The sequence below is a fragment of the Pogoniulus pusillus genome, chromosome 6 (genome assembly GCF_015220805.1).
Source record: "Pogoniulus pusillus isolate bPogPus1 chromosome 6, bPogPus1.pri, whole genome shotgun sequence".
Classification (NCBI taxonomy): domain Eukaryota; kingdom Metazoa; phylum Chordata; class Aves; order Piciformes; family Lybiidae; genus Pogoniulus; species Pogoniulus pusillus.
The window spans coordinates 10,607,886-10,625,702 of record NC_087269.1 but is presented as its reverse complement, the minus strand read 5'-3'; the positions used below and the strand labels follow the sequence as shown (position 1 = coordinate 10,625,702).

Here is a 17,817-nt window from a genome sequence, read left to right as displayed (position 1 = left end):
TGTGGGAATGATGGGTAACAAGACTTGCTTTGGGTACATACTTAGGTGCATCCTCCATTTCTAAGCAGTGGGTTCTGTGGCTGGGTGGTGGAAGGAATGTTTCATTTCAGAGTTTTGAAAGTGCACCGTGTACTTCTGAAGCTTTTCAGTCTCCAAAGAATTCAGATTATTTTGGCCTGGAGGAGACAATCTTGTGGAGTTCAATAGTGTAACTTCAGGTCTGTGTCCTAAGTGTGTCCCTTGCACACAGGGCACAGCATCCAAACCAGCCCCATGCCATTAGCTTTACTAGCGAGGAAGCTTGCAGGAGGACCCTCTCTGAAGTCCATGTTTCAGAAAACCCAGATAGGATTCATGGTGTGGCAAATCCTGAAAACAGGCACTTTTTACCTTCCCCCATCTTTTTGTTACTGGGGAGAGGGGGAAAAGTGCTTATTGTCTCACTGGTTACAGTTTCTTTGCTTTGAAAAGGAGCTGTGAGAGGTAGGCAGTCAGATATTTTTCAGAAGTCAGAGGAACTGCTGCATGCATGAAGAAGCAGACTATATTAAGTGCCAACTGTATTATAGGTTATTTTTAGTGTCTCTTCCTCCACCGTTGTTGAGAAGAGCAGGCTGGTAGTGGTGATGAGTGGAGTTGCATCCTGCTCAAACTCTATGCTCTCCCTTCTCAAATAGATGGGTGTGCTTCATCAGGGACGTTACTGGTTACATTGCTCATTCAGGCTGCTCAAGAATGAATTCCTTAATCACTTCGGAGAGATGTTTCTGCTTCATGCACCTTCTGCAGCTGGTGCTGGGTTTGCTACAGAAGCAGCACAAACCCAGAAACTGCTCAGATTCTGCCCTGTTCCATTAGAAACGAACATCAAACCATAGCTGGGGACTGAGAATCAAGTCACTTCATGTTCTTTCCATTAGAAACCTGTAAAAGCAAACTGATGCACACTAAGTGCAAATGTTTTGGTCCTCACTTCTTTGCAGATTCTTGTCTGCAGTGAATCTTCTCTTACTAATCACTTTCCAACCCGTACTCTAGAGAACAGAGCCCACTAGGGTGTGATTGTTATTGCTTTGATTAAACGGCAAGGAGTTGTCATTGCTGGAAGTGAAACTTAGGTTTTGTAGCTTGAATGAATCGTTCAGCTTGCTTCTCAAGAGGAAATTCTGTTGCCTAATTCACTCCTAAAAGAAAACAAAGGACAGAATCTGAGGGAAAACTTGAACAGCTTGAAATCACACAAAGAGAGGAGAAATCTTTGTTAGTGGAGATGTTGCTCAACTGATAACAGATCTCCTGGGGTTTCGTTTCTGATAAGTAATTTGGCATTGCTTCCCTAAAGCAGAGACTTGTTGCATCTTCATGCTGCTTCAGTTAACTTTAGTGACAAAATGTGTTTACTCGTACTGATGGTCTTTTGTGGGTTTGGAAATGAGGAAGCAAAAACAAAAACCAAACTCCAAACTGTGAAGGAGTAATGTTGAATAAGTCTAGAAGCTGGCAATGCAAAGAAGCAGAATATTTAGTTCTGTTAATACCATGTAGATGTGGAAGAGGTAAATGTCAATAAGCTGTTCTGGTCCAAATATTTATCAGAGCCTTAGAGGTTGGAAGAGACCTCCAGAGATCAAGTCCAACCTCCCTGCCAGAGCAGGACCCCCTAGGGTAGTTCATGCAGGAATGCATCCAGGTGGGTTTTGAAAGTCCCCAGAGATGGAGACTCCACAACCTCTCTGGGCAGCCTGTTCCAGTGCTCCATCACTCTCACTGTACAAAAGTTTCTTCTCATGTTGAGGTGAAACCTTCTGTGTTTCAGTTTATAGCTGTTGCTCCTTGTCTTATTGCCAGTGACCACCGAAAAGAGATTGGCCTCATTCACTTGACACCTACTCCTCAGATATTTGTATACATTGATGAGATCTCCTCTCAGTCTTCTCTTGTCCAGACTAGACAGCCCTAGATTTCTCAGTCTCTCTTCATAGGGGAGATGCTCAAGCCCCAAATCATCCTAGTGGCTCTCTGGACACTTTCCAGCACCCTGCCTCTCCTGAACTGGGGAGCCCAAAGCTGGACACAGTATTGCAGATGTGGTCTCACTAGGGCAGAGTAGAGGGGGAGAAGAACCTCCCTAGACCTGCTGAACACACTTGTCTGGATGCACCCCAGGATGCTGCTGTCTCTCTTGGCAACAAGGGCACATTGCTGTCCCAAAGAGGGCGTGTTGCTGTCCTGTTTGTGTCCAGTGATTTATACAAAATCTGTCCTGCTTTATTTGATGTGGTGGTATGAGTCATTTCAGTAGTTAGTTTTTCACATAGACCTGTTCAAAGACATTTTTAATTCATGGTTCATCTCTATGCTTTTTTTCCCACTCTGAATTCACTGTGGTGCCTTCTGTACATCTGTGATTTAACTTCTTGGTTCCAGGAGGGCAATTGAAGAAAGAAGATGATCTTGAATGATCCCATGAAGTATCATTGCACCTCTCAAGGGTCGCTACTTTGAATTAAACTCAGAGATTTAACCAGAAAATAAACAGCAGCAGGTAGTTGTCTTTAAGCAATCATCCTTCTAGAAAGGTATTTTAATTCTAGTACCTGCTTGATTTGTCTCTGTATAGAATTATAGATCTATATAGTCTTATGCTGGCTCTTGTCCCTTTATTACAGATGCTGAATTATGTCATTAAACTGAGCTAAATTTTTAGATCAATCAGATGTTTGGGTCAAGCATTCACCAAGCTTGGGAACTTTGAGTTCCTAATGAAAAAATAGCTGTGTCATGCATTGCCCATTGCTTTCCTGAATTTCCTCTAACAAAGAGGTCTATCTGGCTTTCATTGAAATTTGGTGCAGATTTCTGGTGTGTGTCCAGTGGAGGAAGATAAAGCTGAAAATAGCTTTTTAATGATAAGCTGTAGTTGACTGGCCTTGATGGAAAGAGATAGTGTGCCTTGAAAAATAGGGTTATAAAATGCACTAAAAGGGAAGCATTACACAGCAGCCCAGATAAAACCAGATAAAAGTAGGTGAGTTTGAAGAACATGTGGCTGAAACTGAAAACCAGTTGGAGATATTTGCCTGTCTGCTGCAGTTTGTCCTTTTGCTGCAAGTCTTTCTTGGCACACTTGCATCAGCAGTGTTGGGTGGGGAGTCACAGCACAGACATTTTGAGGAATGGAGGAGGAACAGAAGCACAGCAGTCACAGTGGCACAGAATTAACCAGGTTGGAAAAGACCTTCGAGATCATCGAGTCCAACCTTTCACCTTCTAATTAATTAAACCATGGTGCTAAGTCCCTCATCCAGTCTCCTTTTAAACACTTCCAGGGACAGCAGCAGTGAACTACTGTGGGGGGGGGAGGGAAGGCCACCACGGAAATGAGTGGGACTTCAAAAATGAGTACTTAAGTTCCTCTTAAAATTAGTTTCCAATCTTAGTTCAGTAGTAGTTAGTCTCTTTTGCAGAGTTGTCACTTTTACTGTTGAAATAAACACTTTGGTGTAGCAATAAACAATTGCTACTGTCCTCATCCATCTCATGTGAATTTTTCTGCTGTTTGTAAGGGCTTTTGGTGAAGAGAAGGTGAAAACTGAAGGCGGAGGGGAAGTAGCTTCACTTTGTTAAAAAAGAAAAAAGCAGCCCTAGAAAATGGTGCCTGAGGAAGGTTTTGCATGACCTCAGCAGGGGTCACAAGAAAGATGATGTGAGTTCCCCAGAGGGCACAACTCTTTTTTGAGAAAACAAGAACTTAGAAAATAACTCTGCAGAGAAGACAGGAAGATAGTAAGGGCTCTTTCTTTGTTCATGAGCAATTTTAACTTTCTTCTTAGTAAAGTAAATACAGTCCAGATGGCTGGAAAGTACAAGATGCTCCCAGGGGTAGGGTGGAGGTTGGATGAATTAAGCTTTGTAGAAGTCAAAAGTGAACAAGTGAGTTCTTTTTTTTTCCCTTTAAAGAATAACATAGTTGGCTTCTACTTTCTCAGGCTTAGGGGTTGGAGTGAACATTTCATGAGAGTGATTTACACTGAAGAATAGAGGCAATATTTCTGTTTATAGGATCAGAATAAAGTAGAAAGGATACTGATAAAAATGTTTGTCTTTCCCCGGTGGAGATGGTCAGTGTGCAAACAAGTCATATGCTTAACTTCCAAATACAGCTTGTTTTAATAAATCATGGGTTTGGTACTTTGTAGCTGAGGAGAAGTATTTAAAGATATGTAGGTGCACTCACTGGCTCGGCATCACAAGCCCCCTGTGTAGATCACTGGTTTAAAAACATCGAACAAGACTGGCCCCAAAGCTGAGCCCTGGGGAACACCACTTGTGACCAAGCACCAAGTGAATGGAACTCTGTTTACCACCACTTTTTGTGCTCATCAACCCAGCCATGTGTCCACACTAGCCAAGCCATGAGCAACCAGTTTTTCCAGGAGGATACTGTGGGAAGCAGTGACAAGTGCTCTGCTAACTTCCAGGTAAACAACATCCACAGGCTTTCCCTAATTCACTAAGCAGCTCACCTCATCATAGAAGGAGATGCAGTTTATCAGGCAGGACCTGCCCTTTACAGACTCGTGCCGACTGGACCTGGTCACCTGGTACATGCTGCGTAATAGCATTCGAGATGATCTGTGCCATGATCTTTAACACTGAGGTCAGACTGACAGGTCTGTGGTTTCTCTTCTGGCCCTTACTGTAGATGGGTCTCATACTTGCTAGTCTCCCATCAGCTGGGACCTTCCCACTTAGCCAGGACTGCTGGTAAAGAATGACTTCTGAAACTTCCATTTCTCACTGCTTGGTCTGCATTTATGTGAAAATTTAATAATGCAGTGCTTAAAATACTCCTCCTGAAACTACTTTTACAGTCTTGCTGAGAAATTGTTATTAATTAGATACCAGACAGCAGCTACATTCTTTACAACACTGACCTGACTCTTTAGCACTGGGATTTATCAGATGACAAATGTAAAGTGGAAGAAGTATTATCATAAACCATATAATAAATTCGAGTTAACCATCTTCATTCTCTTATGGATCTAGTTCAGCCAGAAATCATTAAAGCTCTTCAGATGTTACAAATCAAAGCTACTGGAGGATCTTTTCCCAAAAATCCATCTCTGCTTCCTTAACCAACACCAAAACTTCCACTGATAGTAATGCCAACGCAGCTTCAGCATGAATGCTACATATTCACTAGCCAGTAGTTTCTTGCTCTTCTCGATGTGCATCTTTGTTCAGTGACTGTAGGAAAAAAATAGAAATGAACTGGTGATTTTAATGAAAACCAGCAAATATTTTCTTGTGTGTCTTAATGTTGCTGTGTTTTAATTGTGGAAATGTGGTGTGGTCCAACCACTGCCTTGCTTTACAGTCTGCAGAGTTTGGGTAGCTCTCTATAGCGTCACCAGTAGGATAAAACTGAAAAGCTTTTGGTGCATCTTCTCCCCTATGATTCTGGAAGTAAGAAAAATTATATATATTTTTTTTTCAGTAGTCTTAAAGTCTCAGAAGAGTCTTTTAGTATATCATTTGATGTGGGGTGTTTTGGTTATCTAGTTAAGATAACTGGGAAGATGGTTGTTGCTGTACTATGTGTAATTCATACAAGCTACTTCTTTGTATAATTTGTCTTTAGCTCTTCAACATCATCTAAAAAAGAAAGAGAGGGTTCATAAGTTTGTAACTTTAGAGAAGCTGAGTTCAAGAGCATGCTGTGATGAAAGGTCAGCTCTTTCAGGGTTTAGTGTGCACATCTTTGAAAGAAAAGATCAAGAGATGCAAGAGTTCAGATAAAGCCTAGCTTGAAATTTTTAGCTTCCTGCTCAGTAACTCCTGGTAAATGGCTTTGTGTGTAAAAACATTATGGGAGATTTGAGATTAATCTTTTGCAATGGCAAATGCATTTAAGTGCAGCATAGAGATGTTTTGTTTATGACAGTGATCTCTCCCTCCACAGTGCCTCTGGGACAAGTTTTATTGCCAAAGCCTTGTGGCTCTCTTTGTCTACGCGTGGGACCCTAAAGCCTTATCCCATTCTCTTTTTGAAGAGCATCAAGGACTTTTCCACATTTCCCCCTAAAAAGGGAATTGCAGAATTTGAAATCCTGTAGTTAGAAGAGTGGTTTCCTTGGCTACCAGGCTAATAATCCCTCTACTATAGATTTGCAAGCACTCTTCCACACAGACAAAGTCTATTAAGACATTTGTCTGTCAAGATTCTGGACTTGTTTGGCATACTTACTCCATAAACCTTTGTCTTTCGTGGGTTTTGTTTTGGTTTTTCCCTTCTGAAAACAATTTGGTTTCTGTGCAGGACATTTCAGTTCTGTTTTTATTACTTCTTTCTTTTGCTTCCCTTCAGATGCAGTGGAGAGAATTAAGAACAGTTGTAACCCTGATTAAAATCTTAGCTTAATTGAGTTGCAAATTTGCAGTGACAGATATTTGTCAGGGTGCCAGTGATTAGTACCTTTTAGCACATCTGGTGACTTCCTGAATTCTGATGATGCTGTCTTGTTTTCACTGTTGCTTATGTTCAGTTTTTCTCTGCCTTCATGAAGCTCAGCACAGGGTGTAAATTGGTTTCTCCATGAGAACGACTTGTTAATTAGCTGTCAGGAAAATGAAGTCCCTTTGTAAGGCCTGTCTTGTTTTTCCCTTGGGGTACCTCTGATGCCTGGTCTCATGCAGGGTCTGAAGGCTGGTAGACTGTAAGTACTTAGAGTGCCATTGCTCACACCCATATGCCACCATTTCCAGTTCAGTTTGGGGGCATTTATAGTATCAATTGGCAGTGCTCAAATAATCCCAAACAGAGAATCGGTGAGAATCTCTTCATTAGACTAACATAGGTGTATCATGGTTTAACCCCAACTGGCAACTAAGCCTTGTGCAGCTGCTTCTTCACTTGCTTGGTAGTGGGATGGGACAGAGAGGATGAGAACTTGTGCACTGAGATGAAGACAGTTTAACAGCAAAAGCCACATGTACAAGCAAGGAAAAATGAGGAATTAATCACTGCTTCCTATTGATAGGCAGGCATTCAGCCATCTTCAGGAGAGCAGGGCTCTAGCAAATGCCACAGTTGGGAAGACAAACTCCATCCCTCTGAGTGTTCACTTCTTCCTTCTTCGTGCTCAGCACCTAAAGCCAGGGGAAGATGTCATATGGTATGGAATATCCCTTTGAGCTGTGATCAGCTCTCTCAGCTGTGCCCTCTCTCAACTTCTTGTGCACCCTCAGAGTACTTGCTGGTGGCATGGCATGAGAGGCAGAAAAGGCCTTGTCTTTGTCAGCAATGCTCAGCTATAGCTGAAACATCTCTGAATCTTGTGCTGGAAACAGCACAGATATCCAAAACGCAGTCCCATATTGGCAACTGTGAGGAAAACTAAGTCTATTCCAGCCAAAAGCAGCCCAAAGGGATATTGAACTACTGGTCATGTGTCCTTTGTACCTCACCTACATGTCAGGTAAAGCAACAGCTTCCCGTACCATCAGGGAATGCTACAGCACTGAATCTTCTTACTGCTATACTGAGTTACAGTTGGGTTAGGGGTCTGGTTTGGGGTGATAGAGATGCTGACAGTATTTTGGGAAAATGCAACAAATAAATTGAAATTACAGTATAAAAGTAAATTAGAAAAGGTGCTTAATAATTAAATTGTCTTTCTCTGACCCTCAAAAAACATACTTGTGTAAAGCCTTTCAGACGTTGAGGTTTAGTAAAGATATCTTGTGGCTCTGGTTTAAAACTTCTGTGTTTTATTATATCATCTCTTTTTGTATGCTGAGCTCCAAGAGTGGAAAAGATGGAAACATGGTTATACTGTCAGTTGTTTCCAATGAAGAAATCTTTTTGGTGGAACTGTTTGCATTCCTGTGGTCAGTGGTATAAGGAAATACCATGTTATGAAAAATTCCCAATTGTTTCCTTAAGGGCTCTTAGAATTGCTCAATCTTTTGATGGTTCTGCTTGTTTAAAAAAAAAAAGGGTTATTAGTTGCCAGCTCTTCAGTTCGGGACTCAAACATCTCTTAAATATTTACTAGGGCTTTGCTTTTATATACTCAAGATTTGGATTCAAACCAGAAGTGTATTTCCCTAATGGTTGACCATCATATATTATGAGTAGTTGAAGGTTATATTTTCGTTCCAGGAGATGTTTCTTTGGGATATCCCACCAGTTCTGTGGCCATCCATCACTGTGGTTACTCAGTTTCTGGATCCAGCTTTAAAATGTTGCTTCTCTGAGTGGGGGACAGCTGGCTCTCAACCCATTTAATTCTCAAAGAGAAAAATATCTCTAACACACAAATCCTTTTGTCCTTCAGCCTTTATTTAACATTTAATTTGTAATTTCATTTTCAGTATCTTATTAGGATTTGTGTAGTGTCTGATTTCTGACCTTTGCATTAATTCAGATGTATTCCAACTTTCTGGAGCTGCTCACATTGATATTTGTCTGCTGTCATATCTTGGGTTAAAATCCATCACTCTTATTTTATTCATCCAAGAATGTCTCATTTTCCCCCTCCCCTGCCCCCGATCTGAGAGCTGCTTTTGAGTTGGTTCTTCACTGTGACATTTATTCCTTCTTAGATTTCCTTTTTTCCCAGTCTTGATGTATCTAGTAACATAGGATACAAACAATATAATTTTACTTTGGTGATAGAGGACTGGGAGCTGTGAAGACCACCTAAAGAATGTTAAGCACAGCGAGAATGGCTGCTGGCCAATGCCTGTGTTGAAGTTTCTTGCCCATATTCACAGGATGAGTAAAGTGGGATGAAAAGATCCTGACAGGTTAAGGTGAAATACATTATGGCATAGTAGCTTTACAGCTATCAAGGCTGCTTTGTTTGTTGTTTGTTTTTTTTTTAATGATGAGCATTTTGAATAGGGAAGGGAGGAAGAACCTGTGGAAGCACACTGAGTGATACTAGGGAGAAGGGTTGTGAAGAAGAAAATAGCCAGAAAAATCTGCTCAGAAGCATGTCATGTTTGAGGCAGAGTTCATGATTTCAGCTGTTTCCCTTGCTGTCACCTTTCTGTAGGATATCCAGCTTGTCCAGTGTCCAGAGGTGGGGACACAGACAAGTATGGGCTGCCCAGGGAGGTGGTGGAGTCGCCGTCCCTGGAGCTGTTCAAGGCAAGATTGGACGTGGCACTTGGTGCCATGGTCTAGCCTTGAGCTCTGTGGTAAAGGGTTGGACTTGATGATCTGTGAGGTCTCTTCCAACCCTGATAATACTGTGATACTGTGAAGTAAGTTGTCCATCTCTTAGCTGGGGCTGCACTGGCCTTTGTGGGAGTGAGCAGCACCATGTAGCTTTAGCGGGGCTAAAGCAATGCTAAACATAATCATAAATGAGTATCTCTATGTTCTGCTAACCAATGCTATTAGTCTTGAAGGTGACAGAATAGGAGAGAATTCATAGTTTTCAGTCTGGGAGAGCTCTACTGAATGGCTCTCTAAAAACAGTAGCTGCTAGCCTGCAAGATGGTTCTCTTCTTGCAGGTCATGGCTGTGCTTAAAATAACGTAACGAGAACTTGCATAGAAATAGCATTCCCTTATCTCTAGCACTCTGAAGTAGATGAAAAATAAACTGCTCATGCCAAGAATAAACACTCACCTTAAAGTGTTTAAATTCTTGATGCTGTGGAGGGCTTCTGCTCTAACATGGCATTTTGATGCCAATATACTTCCTCCTCTTCCCCTGTCATTGCCACTGCTCTGTGTGCCAGGGAGCAGTTGGCAAGAGAGCAAAACAAATATATGCATGCCCAGTGCAGAGGACCTGGCTAGAACAAATTCTGTCCCACAAAATCTGTATTCCTATCAGGTGTAAAAGTAGATGAAATAGTTTTGTGTCTGTTTACCTGTAGTAATGCTGAGTATGTATTATATAATAATGCTGTATTTATGGCAACATTTATTTCTCAAGGCAGCCAAGAGCTGACTTTCTGTAACAAAGCAATTCAGGGGAAACAGGCAATTTGAGCACACCTGCAGTAACACCTTGTTTTAACCATGGTTGCATTAGAAGTTTTGGGGTTCTACAGTTTATCTTGTGATAGTGATGTCTGACAGCATTTTGTGCTGTTTCAGTTGCCTTTTTGTGCATGCCTTTGTTTTGTTGGAAGTCAGTTCTTTACTGCTGAAATTCAAAGAGTTCTGAGTGATCCAGCAGTGCTGGGGAATGAGGTAGGCAGCCTGCTGAAATCTTGGGAGTTGGCAAGGGTTTGTAGTACAATATTCTAGGAAGACCTAAACAGTAATGCTCAAGGGTACTGTATTGAAGCCATGAGAAAATAGTGATGATGGAGGTGTTCAAGAAAAGACTGGATGAGGCACTTAGTGCCATGGTCTAGATGACTGGACAGGATTGGGGGATAGGTTGGACTGGATGATTTTGGAGGTCTCTTCCAACCTGGTTGATTCTATGGGAAGAGGCTGCTATAACCTAGTGAGTAAAATAAGTTAACAGATTGGTGAGAAGTGCTGCCTGTGCCTGATAAGCTGGGTTCCATGTTTACACAACTCATACAATGTTGAATTGGCAATGTATAGATCTTTTATCTGCAGCATGTTTCGTGTGTGTGAAGTCAACAAGTCTGGCCCTTGGTCCCCATGTCCCAGGAAATAACTGTTTCCTCAGGGGAGTGGTTGAGGGGAAAGGGAAGATGATGGAAACAGAACTGTCAGGTTTGGTTGAAGATAACTTGTGCTCGAAGGCTGAGGAGACAAAAGGTGATGGAAGTAAACAATTGCTATTTTATTTACTCATTCTGCTTTTGTGTTAGAAGTTAAAGGCGAGAGGAAAACACAGCTGCTCAGTGGTGGGAAAGGGTCAGGACAGGGTACTTGTTTCCTTATGAACTCTGCACACCAGCAGTTGTCAACCTTCAAAGAGCAATATTGTGTTCTTTTCCCTGGCTCTCCACCCGAAAGGAGACAGCCCACTCAGCAGCATAGTGGCTGCTCCAGAGTTCAACTTTTGGCCTTGAAGAGGAATTGTGGCTGTTTATGCTGTGTTGTAAAAATGAGGCAGGTGGGTTGGATATTACCTTCTGATTTGTAATCTGGTGTGCATTAGGCAAAATAATGAGATTCCCTTCTAGGTGCTCTTGAGTGAGGCTTACTTCCTGAGATTTTTTTTTTTATCCAAAGAATGCATTATATAATAACAAAGTAAAATTAAGAAAATATTCCAAAGGAGAGTACAGAAGACTGTTGTGTTTAATACTTTCTAAGTGTGCAATGGATTCCAGTAATACTGAAAAGGACTCAGCAATATATTTTGTTTTATAGGTCAAAGACATTACGGGAGCAAGGAGAGCTGTGGAGGAAAAAAAATATCAAGGTACCTAAAACACTTTACTGTCTGAATTCTTGACTGCTATTGTTTATTTTGTGTAATGATTTTAAGGGGGAGGAGGGGAACTGAGTCAGTAAGTGGCTGCTTTAGAGCAGTTTGAGTAAAGCACAGGCAACAAAAAAATCCCCAACCCACAATAACTTCAGTCTCATTTGTTGTGCAAAATACTGCTGTTGTGGGATGAAATTGTACTTCAGTTTTGCTGTGTGGGCACGAAATTGAACAATACTGTGTAGTATTTGCTCTCTAGAGATATATAATGTAACTTCTGCATGTAAGGGTGTCAAGGTATCCTACAACTTCCAGCTGTGGTGAGGTGGACATTACTTAGTTGTACAAATGGGTGCACTGATCAGCTGACAGTAAGCATCATCAACAGCAAGTGCATGTGGTTCTTGCATCTTCCACATTCATCACATTAATTAGAAGACTTCGGCACATTATCTAACAATTATGTGTACAGTTACTACAAGTGCAGAGGAATACAAAGACAGCTAGACCTGAGCAGTAATTTGTGTTTCATGAGTGAAGAACTGGGGGTTTTCATACCTTTTTTCAGCACTTCTAGCTATTTTATTCTGGCTATTTATCATCTTGTGGTGCAGCAAGCATATATTGTATTGTGGCCTCCATTTTTAGAGGCCACAATAATAGATGGCAAACATTCTTATAGTGTGATTTCTTCAGACAATAGACTCTAAAATCCTGAGCCAAAGCTTGTAGGTTGTTGGGTTGTTTGTCTTTTTTACCAGTATTTTCCATAGCTCCCCAGCCATTGATTAAAACAAGACAGTGTTACACTTAGGGTTTTGTGCTTGTTACATAACTAAAAAGGCTCTATTAAAATAATCCCTGCAAATGCAGTGCTGTGAGGCAGAATCAAGGAAGCAGGCAAAACATTGTCACTTCATCAAAATGCAAAGACAATGACAGGTGCTTACTGCATCCTGTGCGCTTCAAATTGCACTGAGCTGCTGCTGTTTACTGTGAGTGCATGAAATTTACGTGTGATGGTGTACGGAGTTCTGGAGCTTTCTGCCCTGTTGAGTTAATGATAGGTTTGTGGGATTTTAGCAGTGTGGGCTGCTTATGCCACACGTACAAAAGCAGTTTGCCACACTGACGAGTAGAGCTTCTACCAATCTCTCAATAGCAGCTTTTGGAGGCTGCTTATAGCAAGCATTTAATTTTGAGGGGAAAAAAGAATGGGTGTTTTATTTTTTGTCTTCAAGAGTATGGGAATTCAGAAGAAATGGCAGAGTGACTTATGTGCTGGTGAAAATGAGATGTGTGTAGTTCTTAATCTGCTGATGTGTTACATATCAGGCAATGAGGAACTTCTCAGGGTAGTTACTTGCACAGAATTGAAAATGGAGAGAAATGCTGTTCCATAGCAAAAGTGATGCTGGCAGTGACATCTGTATCAATGCTTTTCATGTCAAGAAACAGAGTAACTTCTTGGTCCCCTGACTTTTGCTTTAGGATAACTGAGGTTGTCACTTCCACATTTTAAGTTGAGGCCTGTCATGTTTGGGGTGTTTGCAAACTGTTTTCCTGGAAGACTCCTGTGTATGGAGCTGTAGCATGTTTGTGTTCCCTCCCATGCTGGACTGGCCTCTCTTTCAAGCTCCTCATAAGATAAATGTGTGGCTGGAAAAAAAGATAGAAGATAGTCTCAAACTTTATCTGGTGTCTCCAGTGGTGAAGGAGGTTTCTATCTCTTTGCTCAATTCAGACAAGAGATTTTACTCCAGACATTTTTTTTACCTCTTATTGTGCAAAACCTGTCAAGGTTCTTTTCCCAACACTTTCTCCCCCATTGGTCCCTCAGAGGACTTCAAAAGACCTTTTTCCCTATTGCAAAAGGAGCCAGACGTGGCCTTCCTTACCCTACACTGAAACATTGATAAGTAACATGTGGCTGGCTCCAAGCTGCAGACTTTCTCAGCCATTTCAGAAAACAGCTAATAGTTAAGTTTCAGAAGAAAATGCTCTTCCTTCTTTGCAGTTGCTCTTTTGTGTAATGTGTCCCAGGAGCTTTGATTATCTTCTGTCTGAAGCAGTCAGAATTCACTTCTGTCTTTCTGATTAGTTTGTATTGAGAAGAAATGTCAAGCATTGAAAACTTTTCCATGTGGGAAGAGTTTTGTTATTCATAACGTGTGTCATGCTGTTTAAACTGTAACTTTCTTCTTTCATGTCTTTGTACCATCACTGTTTAGAGCACTTCTTTCAGGAGTGCCCAGGAAGAAAGAAAAAATATTATTTTTAAAACCTGAGACTGAGTAAGAGGAACCTGGAACTGAAACCCAGAGTCTTCAATAAACGTTTGAACCTGCTACTTAGTTTGGCAAATCTATGAGCCAAGAGGTCCTTTCCATATAATGTAGCTGGGGCTTCATCTTCAAAGAGAGAGGGTATACCTGGGGGCACCCTCTGGTCCTTTTAATGTGAGTAGAGCTCACTTTAGAAGGCAGAGGTGTGGATGAAGAATGTAACCTGTGGGGTTAGGAGCTTATTTGGCAACTCTGATCAGTTGCATTGCATCACAATGATGGGAGAAGTCAGTGAGATGACTGCCTTCTTATTTTCTGCTTTCAGTCTGAAAACAAATGATATACAAATACAGTGCAGTGGAAGATTAATCTAAATCTCTATACAGATTTATCACCTGAGTTTGTCTTGAAATAAACCCCCAAGTTCTCCCTGGAACAGAAAGGCTGGCTGCATTGCTCCCAAGCATTTAACCTGGTTAAGCAAAATTCAGTGTAGGCTTTTAGCTGTAGATTGAGATCCACTCCTTTCAGCTCCTCTTATCCCATGTGGTTTGTGTGAGGAAGGCTTAGACCTTGAACTGTTAAAATATTCAAGGGACTTGTTGGGGCCACTTTCTGGAACCATCTAACCAAACTGTACATCAAGATTCAACAAGCTTGTAAAACTGATTTTACTTTCAAAAAATGCTTTTCAATGCTTTTCTCTGATACAAAGCATGTTTCTGTACCCCAGTTAATAGGATTCATGTTACTAGAAATCAGACCTCTAGAATCCCCTTTCCACTAGTACTGAAGAAGAGGTCCTGATAGAGCAGGGGAGGACAGTTACTAAAGTATTTTCACATATTACCAATGTGGAGTAGACCAAAATTTTTCTCTACCCTGCTTAGTGTCACTTCTTAGTGTCCCATTCCTCTCTTTCTGCACACACAGAGGGAGCATGGGGGCATGTCTGTTTAGCAGGATCACTGTAGGAGCACTGGTGAAGGTCATGTTTTTAACCAGGCTGGTGCAGTTTTAATGCTTTTGAGCCCCTGGACTTTCTAAGCCTAGAGAAAGACTAGATGATGTTTGTGGGACTATTTTAAGCATGCTCTTGAGTGCTTTCCCCCCCTAACACCAATGCACTTTCAACACATCTGTCTCCACCTTTCTTCCAGCCCTCACTCATGCTTCCAGTCCAGCAAGGAGGAATTGGGATGAACAGTGGCTCAACCTCTTACCCCTTCATAGACTTGAGTGAAGGAAACCTAGTTGTTTACTCCTGGATGTGTAGCATTTCATGCAAAGGTGGAAAGACAAGTTTCTCTCTCTTCTCGGTTTGCAGCCCTGTCAGAGTCCTACTCTAGCATCCTAAAGGCCTGGGATTCTTCTGATAAGTGTCACTTTGTCCCAGCTGAGTCTCACGATCAGGGTGAACTTTCTTGGTGTGGTCAGCTCTTTAACTGGGACCATTTAAGTCACCCCAGTGGGGCTCTTCTGGTGTCAGTGACTCTACATAATCCTGTTAGCATGAATGAAGAAGTAAAGTACATGTGAAAGGTGTATATCTGACTGAAAGGTCCATTTCCAGTAAATATAAAAAGAAGCTGATCTTGTAGTCTGATAGCAAACAAAATTGAACACCAAGTTGGGCTCAGGCACACTTCATAATCTGTTCATGATCTGATGCCTCGTTCTTCTCAGCAAATCACTTTGAAGCTTGGTGGTTTTTTTTTCCTAGTGTGAGAAGTTTCAATACAGAAAAGTCTTGAGGCTTTTACTTTGCCACCTTCACCTACAAATATTTGGTGAGAGTAATATTCGTGCAGTGTCTGCACTCTTTTTTTCAATCTGATTAAGAAAAAATGATGACTACATTCATTGTGAAGACAGTTCATTTTTTTCTGGAGTCCTTTATTTGTTAGTTTCTTTACGTCCGTGGGGAAAGTCTTTCTGGAATTCTATTCCTGTTTGCTTGGCTGGCCTCAACTCTGTCTTGTACTCGGATACAACAGATCTGTATCTCCTACACCCCTCCAGCTTTTCCTACTAGCAGTAGTGCTCACACTTAAACTGAGCTGTTCATTATGATCAGGTGTATCAAAGTACTGGACATGTGCTCATTAAAAAATGAAATACAATGTGGGATATATATTGTGGAAGCTAAAGTAATTGAAGAGAATATATTTAACGGATAGAAGGAGATCCTGTCCAATGTTTCTAGGTTTTGCTTCCTCCTGGAAAAGCTCTTGCTTTGTCTGTAGCTCATTTTGCTTTATTACACACATGAAAGAATTGCATGCTCACTGCAAAAGCACCATACTTTTTAGTGCAGAATGCTTTTACTAAAGAGAACTTGGCTCCTTGTATCCTCAGCATCAAGTGATAATGGTCTTGTCTCAAACTCCACAGTTGTCTGGCATGATCAGATTGGGTTTGTGCTCTTGTGATGCTTCTCTTGCAGTGATGGAAAGCTGGAGGAGGAGAGTTTAGTAGCTTAGAATGAGGAAGCTTATAAAATAAAACAGGGAAACATTAGGACACTTCCAGAATTAGTGTTGCTTCTATGATCCTTAATAGTAAGGAAGGTCTATCCCAATTCATGCAGCCTCAGGCATGATGCTAATCTTTGGGTTTGTGCAGAATTTCTGCAGGCATTATTTCTGTTGTGGATGTAGGAAAGCACATTCAGGTTGTCCCAGCCAGTGTATATTTTGAAGGCTTTATTTTTAAGTGTGTTAAAATCCTGAATTGTTGGTGCCTCCCCCTTATTTTTTAATTCACACAAGTGCTTGGAAGGTGTTGAAGAGTGTTGGATTGCTCTTATGCCATTTTCCCTTTCCAATGCCTCTGTCAAGGAAACAGTTTGCTGGCAGCAGATAAGTTTCTATATCTCACTACCTGTCAAATTCCCCGGTCTGTGTGATAAAGTAACTTCATGCAAGGCAGAGGGGAAGAAGAGAACAACATTCACATAGCCTTTGATTACAAAAGGGGTCAGAAGAGCCTGCTGGGCATCACCAGACAATATTGTAGGAGTGGGTGCTGTTGAGCATGGGAGAGGTGCATTGGAGCTCTGGAGTTCACTAAACACAACCTGTCCTTTTTCAGCTGACACTGTTAGAGGCTAATAGCACAGATTGTGTAATCAAATCCTGTTAATTACTAAACAATAAAGAAGAGCTCTGCCAAAAAAAGTTCATATAATCATGTAGTAGCTTGTGACATGGGGGCTAGATCTTCAAACCTTCCTATGTGGTGCTGGAATTAAAGCTGCAAATACTGATGAGGAATTACAGGCTGTCATGTCTCCAGTAAGTTTACAGCAACAAGAGATCTAGCTTCATTTCAATATTGTTTCCAAAAGGCAAGATCCTTCTATTTTGCTAGCTTTATAGCTATTAACAAAATGGGTTTAATTATGTCACCTCATCTTTACCACATACTTCATTATTTTAATTGCTTCTTAGCTCAGGAGTAAGTCTGTGCTTGATGACAGTCACAGCAATAAGCTTTACAATGGAGATTGGATTTTTATCCAACCTAGTCTGGGTTGACTTTGTTTGTAAGATGAGTGGAGGGAGTGAGGAATATGTGTTTAAAAAATGAACTTCTTCCAAAGATGTTCTAAGCCTTAAAACTCCCACGCTCAATACTGATTAAATAGCTTTAGTGACAGCCCACTTCACTTGATTTTTGTTTTCTCCTTCACTCCTTGAACTGTATTCAGTGATAACCATCACCTTAGCAAATGTTGGTATTTGGAAAGTCAGTTTATTAAACACCTAGTCTTTTGTGTTTCCCCTCTGCTGAAGCAGGATTTACTTTGTAACAGGTCTGTTGTAGTAACATGAGTAGTTTCTATCTGCTAATGACCAGTAGTTCATAACAGAAAGCAGACTGTTAAATGTGGAACTAGTTTTAAGCCTTGGCTTAGTTGTGTACCTTGACAAGTCAGGTTAAAACTGTATCAGTCATTTGCAGCTATGCTGTCTTAATTCTGTGCCTCCTAAAGGGCTTATGCTGTTAACTGAGACTCCAACACTCTGATCTCTGCTGGTTATCAATGTGGAGTGCTAGGAACTGTGATTTGTGTTGTCATCTGCAGGCTGAGGAGAGCTTTGTTTGAAGGAAGATGGGGCTAAAATCACTAGCACAGCACAACTG

At 41.2% G+C, this 17,817-nt stretch overlaps 1 protein-coding gene across 5 annotated transcripts in view; it reads left to right on the top strand.

Moving 5' to 3' along the window:
• The window catches only part of ADD3 (adducin 3), a 134,321-nt gene that overhangs the window by 46,671 nt on the left and 69,833 nt on the right, over positions 1–17,817 (top strand). For all 5 annotated transcript variants that reach the window (XM_064144422.1, XM_064144420.1, XM_064144424.1 and 2 more), the window contains exon 2: positions 11,326–11,377. The gene's annotated coding sequence lies outside the window, so the exon portion shown is untranslated. The remainder of the gene's footprint in view (positions 1–11,325; positions 11,378–17,817) is intronic.